The sequence below is a fragment of the Elephantulus edwardii genome, unplaced genomic scaffold (genome assembly GCF_000299155.1).
Source record: "Elephantulus edwardii isolate Elephantulus edwardi_28Jun2011 unplaced genomic scaffold, EleEdw1.0 scaffold00006, whole genome shotgun sequence".
Lineage (NCBI taxonomy): Eukaryota > Metazoa > Chordata > Mammalia > Macroscelidea > Macroscelididae > Elephantulus > Elephantulus edwardii.
In genome coordinates, this window is record NW_006399756.1 from 410,412 (window position 1) to 418,458 (window position 8,047).

At 44.9% G+C, this 8,047-nt stretch overlaps 1 pseudogene; it reads left to right on the top strand.

The window, feature by feature from the left end:
- The window catches only part of LOC102873279, a 13,498-nt pseudogene extending 7,288 nt beyond the window's left edge, over window positions 1-6,210 (top strand).
- Window positions 6,211-8,047: the final 1,837 nt, after the last annotated feature.

Here is an 8,047-nt window from a genome sequence, read left to right on the forward strand (position 1 = left end):
CTCCTTATTATACCCCCCGTACCTCCCCATTACCCTCATCCCTCCCCATTACCCTCAGTCCCTCCCCATTACTCTCAGTCCCTCCCCATTACCCCCAGTCCCTCCCCATTACCCTCATCCCTCCCCATTACCCCAGTCCCTCCCCATTACCCTTCGTCCCCCCATTACCCCTCAGTCCCTCTCCATTACCCTGTTCCTCTCCCCATTACCCTCAGTCCCTCCTCATTACTACCAGTCCCTCCCCATTACCCCAGTCCCTCCTCATTACCCCCATCCCTCCCCATTACCCTGTCCCTCCTTATTATACCCCCGTACCTCCCCATTACCCCCAGTCCCTCCTCATTATCCCCAGTCCTGCCCCATTACCCCCCAGCCCTTTCTCATTATATCCCTAGTCCCAACCCATTACCCCCCAACTCCTGGGAAGCACTCCCTCCTCATTACCCCTCAGGCCCTTGTAACCGTTACTTCAAGGCCCTTTATATTTTTCAGCTGTTCCAAGGGAGGGAATGATGTGGCTTTAAGATAGATGCCTGGGGAACTCTTGGCCTGTCCTATTCTCCCCTGTAAGGTAGTTACAAGTCGAAATCAACCCCATGGCAGCCAACTTGTGTTTTGGTCCAGGGACAATGGCTGGGGCAAGACGTTTCTGTGAAGGTTGTTGCCTTGAGAGGCTCTGGTGCATCTCATCTGTCCCAGAGGGTTGCTGTGAGTGCAATCCACTTGACAGCTCAGGGTTTATTCCAGGCAGTTTCGAAAGTGAGTTCACATGCTTGTCCTTGTGTGCTTGTACTCATCTTTGTGTCAGGCTGTTTGGCCAGCGTCATGCTGTCAAGGTTTAGCTACACCTGAGCAAGCAGCTCAATCCCATCCCTTCCTGGCTGAGTTGTTTTCCTTTGTATGGGTGGAACATGCATTTATCTGTCCCTAGACACTTTGCTTATTTCCTTTGACTGGTATAGATCATGTGAACATTGGGAAACAGCATTCGTCCAAGTTCTAGTTTTCTGTTCTCTTGGGTGTATATGTACATGAGAAGTTAATGAATCACTGGTATTTCTGTGTGTAACTCTTCGAGGAATCACCCACCTGCTTTCCAGAACACCCACCCACTTTTCTTTCCAGCACTGGAGGAGCACCCAGTTCCCTATCGAAGTGAAGCAGCGCTTACTGTGTCAGGCTTGATAATGGCAGTTCTGTGAGTGAGCAGTGCTGGACTGTGGTTTTGATCTGTGTTTCCTTAATGGCTAAGATGCTGAGTATCTTTCCATGTCCTGGTTGGTCATTCCTACACCATCTCTGGAGAAATATCCATGCAGGTTATTTATCTCTGCTTGATCAAAACCATGGTTTGTTTGCCATTGAATGGTGGAAGCTCCTTACCAGGTCCTGTGATGAACCCCTGATGATATGTGTAGAGAACCCCATGGCATGGTACAGGGCAGGGTGGTAATTAGAACCTGCCAGCTGCTTAAAGACGGTCAGACTCTTTTATAAAGATTCACAGCCTTGGATCCCAAAGGAGGGTCCCTGTGGGTGGGAGTGGTTTTCATCCTGATGGGGGGGGTCCCTGTGGGTGCACATGCTTTTCATCCTGATGGGGGGTCCCTGTGGGTGGATGTGTTTTTCATCCTGATGGGGGGTCCCCATGGGTGGGAGTGGTTTTCATCCTGATGGGATCTCTGTGGGTAGGAGTGGTTTTCATCTTGGTGGGGGTCCCTGTGGGTGGGAGTGGTTTTCATCCTGGTAGGGGTCCCTGTGGGTGGCTGTGGTCTAGTTTAGGTTGTCAGATATTGTCTCCTATTCTGTGGATTGTTGTTTTACTCTCACAGTCCCTTTGATGTCCAGATGACATTCCACCACAGGCTTCTGCCTCTGAGGAAGAGATGTGAGGTTGTCATGGTACACATCCATTTTCAGTATCAGACCTGAGCAAATGGTGAAGGGCAACTGGGAGATCTCTCTGAGGACCTAGAGAAATTTAGAGATGAGTTCTTGAAATATCTTCTAAAGTGCTGTCGAGTCACCTGCGATTCATTGTGACACTTTGTACAACAGCTCTGAACCCTACTCTATCTTGAACGGACCTCCTTGTCTCTGACATACCTGCCCCCATTACCCCCGTTACTGTGTAAATCCATCTCTCCTGGAGTCTTCCTTTCCTGCACTGTCCCTCCACCCTTCAAGTATGTAAGGGTCTGGACCCCACACACTGGTCCCTCCTGGCCATATGTCCAGAGTACTTGAGACAGAGTTTCAAAATCCTTGCCTCCAAAGAGCAACCTGGTTTCACCTTCTCCAAGACAGATCTGTTTTGTTTTGTTTTTTCACGGGTCATGGTGTGTTCAATACTCTTTTTCCAGCACCACAACTCAAAGGCATCAATTCTTCTTCTGGCATCCTTATTCATTGTTCAGCTCTCAGATGCATAGCAAACAGTTTTGAAGACCATGCCTGGATCAGGTATACTTTAGTCTCTAGACTGACATCCTTGCTCTTCAGCACTCTGGAGAGGTCCTGGACAGCAGATTTTTCCAGTGGAACTAGCCTTTGTTTTCCTGTCTGCTTGTGCCAAGAGTGTTGATTCCACAATTCCAAGCAAGCTGAAATTGTTAACAACCTTAATCTTTTCTCCATCTATCATGGTGCTGCCAGTTGACCCAGTGGTGAGAATCTTTGTATTCTTGATGTTGAGCTTCAATCCTCTTGAAGACAAAAGTCCCTGATCTTCTGCAGCAAATGTTTCAGGTCTTTGTCAGTTTCAGAAAGCAAGGTTGCATCATTTGCGTAACATAGGTTGTTGATGAGTCTTCCTCCAATCCTGATGCTACATTCCTCTTCATAAAGCCCAGCCTCCTGAATGTTCTCTTCCACATATAAATTCAAAAGGTATGGAGATAGGATGCATCCCTGAAGCAATCCTTTTCTGATTTTGAATTATGCAGTGTTTTCTTGCTCTGTTATGGGGACTGCTTTGTGGTCCAGTTATGGGTTATGCATGAGTACACCCAAGTGTTCTGGGATTCCCCTTCTTCTCAAGGTTAGCCACAATTTATTGTGATCCACATGTCAAATGCCTTTGCATAGTCAGTGAAGCACAGATAGACACTTTTTTGGTACTCTTTGCTTTCAGCGAAGATCCATTTGACATTGCTATAATGTCTTTAGTGCCATGGCCTCTTCTAAACCCAGCTTGTATTTCTGGTAGTTCTCTGTCAGTGTACTATCCAGTCGTCTTCGGATAATCTTCAGCCAGATTTTCCTGGCATGTGATTAGTGAATTAGTGATGTTGTTGTTGTTTAATGCCGTCGAGTCGTAGACCACTCATAGCGACCCTATGAACGAACAGCCTGAGCACTGTTCGTACATAAAGTTTCCAGAGGCAAGCCATTTTGGAAGTGGGTGCCGCTCCTGCTTCCAGGCTTGATTTAGTTGGGAAGCGCCAGCCAACACTGTCCACCATGGGTATCCATTACCACGATTGGCACATCACTGTCACAGGCTTCAGCATCACAGCAACCACAAGTTACCTCTGTACAGCAACGCACAGACCAGTGCTATACCACCTAGAAGAATGTTTGACAGGAAGACAATTTGGGCCTGGGAAGGCATCAGCCAAACCAGGAACTGAATTAGTGATATTGTTCGATAATTTCCACACACTATTGGCTCACCTTTTTTTGAAATGGGAATTAATGTGGATCTCTTCCAGTCAGTTGGCCAGGTGGTTGTCCTCCAGATTTCTTGCCACAAGCTGGTAAGCAATTCCAGGGCAGCATATATCTGTTGAAATATGTCAATTAGTATTCCATCAATTCCTGGAGCCTTGGTTTTTTGCCATTTCCTTCACAGCAGCTTGAACTTCCTCATTCCTCACCATTGCTTCTTTTTTTTTGATCATTCTTGCTCAGGAACCATGCTCATCTTCTCTGTATTATTTCAGTTTTAGAATATGTGCTGTCAAAGCGAGCACACCATTGCCTCTTGATCATATGTTGTTTCATGAAATTATTCTGTGTCAGCCATTTTTTTCTAGTACTTAATGCTTTCTGGATCAGTCAATATTCTGCCCATAGCAGCCTTACCTATTGCAATTTGAGGCTTGATTTTATTCTTCAGTTCTTTCAGCTTAAGAAATGCTGCAACTTCTGGGAAGGACTTACTGTCTTGGTGTGGGAGGTGTGGTGTAAGAAGATTGTACTTCAAGTTGTAGAGGCTGTACCAGTATGTCCATGATGCCAGTGCCAGTGTGGACCACCGCATAACTATTTTTTCACCTAAAGGCCACCTCTACCAAATAGAATATACTTTTCAGGCCTTTAACCAGGGTGGCCTTCCATCAGTAGCTATCAGAGGGAAAGACTGCAGTAATTGTCACATAGAAGAAAGCACCTGACAAATTATTGGATTACAGCACAGGGGCCCACTTATTCAGGATAACAGAAAACATTGGCGGTGTAATGACAGGAATGACCACTGACAGCAGATCCCAAGTACAGAAGACTTGTTACAAAGCAGCCAATTGGAGATACAAGTATGGCTATGAGATTCCTGTGGACATGTTGCATACAAGAATTGCAGATTTTTTCAGGTCAACACACGGAATGTAAAATATGCCTCTTGGTTGTTGTAGGCCCTTGTTGTTGTTGTTATGTGCTGTTGAGTCACTTGCGACTCATAGCGACCCTATGTACAACAGCCCTAAACCCTGCTCTATCCTGTGCCAATCGCATTACCTCTGACACACCCATCACGATTACCCCAGTCACTGAATCAATCCACCTCGTAGAGGGTCTTCCCCTCCTGCACTGTCCCTCCACCCTCCCAAGCATGATGTCCTTCTCCAAGGACCTGGCCCTCCTTACAACATGTCCAGAGTATGTCAGACGAAGCCCTAGAATCCTTGACTCCAAGGAATAGCCTGGTTTAACCCTCTCCAGATGAATCTGTTTGCTTTCTTGGCAGTCCATAGTACATTCAATACTCTTCTCCAGCACCACAGCTCAAAGGCGTCAATTCTCCTTCTGTCCTCCCTAGTCATTGTCCAACTCTCTGATGCATAACAAGTGATTGCAAAGACCATGGCCTGTATCAGGCGCACCTTAGTCTCCAGAGAGACACCGTTGCTCTTAAGTACTTTAGAGAGGTCCCTAACAGCAGACTTTCCCATCACAATATGTTTTTTGAATTCCTGGCTGCTGGTGCCAAGAGTGTTGACCATGGAGCCAAGCAAACTGAAGCTGTGAACAATCTCAGTCTCTTCACCATCCATCTTGATGCTACCAGTTGGTCCAGTGGTGAGAATCTTTGTCTTCTTGACATTGAGCCTCAGTCCATACTGAAGGCTGAAGTCCTTGACTCTATGCAGCAAGTGCATGAGGTCCTCCTCAGTTTCAGCAAGCAGGGTTGTGTCATCTGCATAATGCAGACTGTTAATAGATCTTCCACCAGTCCTGACCCCACATTTCTCCTCATAGAGCCTCGCCTCTTGGATAATCTGCTCTGCATACAGGTTGAAAAGGTATGGAGATAGGACACATCCCTTGCGTACACCCTTCCCAATTTTGAACCATGTAGTGTTACCCTGCTGTGTTCTGACAACTGCCTCTTGGTCCAAGTATAGGTTTCGCATTAGCACGATTAAATGTTCTGGGATTCCCATTCTTCTCAGAGTCAGCCACAGTTTGTTATGATCCACACAGTCACACGCCTTTGCATAATTAATGAAACAGAGATAGACATTCTTCTGGTATTCCCTGCTTTCAGCTAAGATCCATCTAACATCAGGTACAATATCCCTAGTACCGCGACCCCTTCTATACCCAGCCTGGACTTCTGGCAGTTCTCTGCTGATGTGCTGTTCCAGTGACTTTTGGATAATCTTCAGTAGAATCTTAATTGGTATAAATGAAGCGGAAGGCCCTCAGGTGTACAAGTGTGACGCTGCAGGTTATTACTGGGGTTTAAAGCCCTTGCATCAGGGGTTATACAAATGCAGTCAACCAGCTTCCTTGAAAAAAAGTGAAAAAGGAATTTGATTGAACATTTGAACAGACAGTTGAAATTGCAATTACATGCCTGTCTCCTGTGCTGTCAATCTACTTAAAACCTTCAGAAGTTGAGTAGTTACAGTTGAAAATCCCTAGTTCAGGATTCTTTCAGAAGCAGAGATTGACACCCAGCTTGTTGCTCTGGCAGAGAGAGACTAAATGTTATCGTGAGTTTCTCAAATCCATGATGCCACTTGCCAGTGTGTTTGGTAAAAATAGACCAACATTATGGATGCTCTTGGATTAAGAAAGAAACCTCTCCCACTCCTCCTACAATGAAGTGGTTAGGACTCTCAATAAAAACAATGTTTTGGAAAAAATACCTCTCCCACCAAAAAAAAAAAAAAAGGCCAAGCAAGTTTGGCCCTTTTGATTTACCAACTCCAGCTCTTTGCTCATTTCATTATAATACTTTGCTTTATCTTCCTGAGCTGCCCTTTGAAGTCTTCTGTTTAGTTCCTTGCTGATTTCTTCTGTTGCTTTGGCTTCTCTGTGTTCTAGTGCAATATTCAGAGTCTCTTCTGACATCCATCAAGGGCTTTTCTTCCTCCTCTGTCTTTATAAGAAGTGGAACACATGAGGATCATTGTGCAGGTCGCCAGCACCATGAGGGTCTGGCCCTCCAAGCATGTCTTTGACCATCCGTGAGAAATGGTCACAAGTGCTGTGATGCAGAAGTACCCCAACCTGATGAACCTCAGCGTGGTGGGCGTGCATGTCCTGCACAGGCACATGGACCCCGGGGAAGCTTCACAGCCACCATCTCCTGAGCACCATGTGGGGCCTGCATTCCATGGTGTGATCTGGTCAAGAAGCTGTGAAATGGGTAATGCTGAAAGTCAAGGCTGAGGTTGAAGATGGACTCCGCTAGAGGAAGCGTAAGGGCTGACAGCATCAGCATTTGGAGAGAAATGACAGTGACAGATGGCACAGCGCAGGCCCAAGGCTCCTAGCCAGCAGTATATCTAATGGTTATTGAAGAACTGCAACTTCAATTTTAAAATTTAAAGAATTTTTAATGTAAGCTGGAGAGTGTCTCTGTGACTTTTGATCAAAACAGAGGGGCTGGGCTTCAAATTAAGGGACTGTTGAAAATAGTGTTGCTTGATGACAGTCTAGTTCTGAGGTATCCAATGTGTTTGTGGAAATTCAACGATTATTGAAAAAGTGCACTGAAATTGATAATGTCATGTTGAGTCTCCTAGAAGAAAAGGGTGAAGCTTCTGGGTGTGGGAATTGCTGCTGGCCTTTGACCAACCCTACAACAAAGAGAAGCCATTCCGGGTCCACAGGCTGCCCACACTCAGCAGTACATACTGAGGAACTCACTTTAAAGGGAGAAATAAGGTACTTTTCAAAGCTGTATTGATTTGCCTAAATTATCTTACTCTGTCAAAACCACCGTGTTTTATTTTGGTGAGATTTTTTTTTGAGAGAAAATTCTCACTAATCTATAATTCCAATAAGATAGATTTTTTTTTGTGTTAAAGAGTACTGTATTGGTTTGCCAGTATTTTATAACTTAGTAAAATAGCATTACCTGTTAATAATTGGATCTGTAATGCCTTCCAGAGTCTTGTGATTTCATGTGCTCTATGTGGACTGGTTAGGTTAACAGACAAGTAGTCACTCCCTGAATTCTGTAACACTCTAATCTTCACAGATCGGCTGTGCACATCTTTTAGCGTTATGCATGTGCCTAACTTAAACACTGCTGAGTGTCCAGTTCACAGCTCTGTGACTGTTAATACCTGATGTGTCATGTTTAAATAGAACTACTTTTTTTTATGTAATTATCACTACAAAACTTTCTTTACACAAAGAGCTGTGCATCATTGGAAATTACTCAAATACTTTCTTAATCTGAAGAGTAAATTCCAGGTACTTAATGTTTTTAATAATAGAGCACCAGTGCAGTGTGTAGTAGGTCGTGGGGAAGAAAGAAAGAAAGAAATGGGATGCATAAATATTTATATACTAAGCATTGGTGAGATGA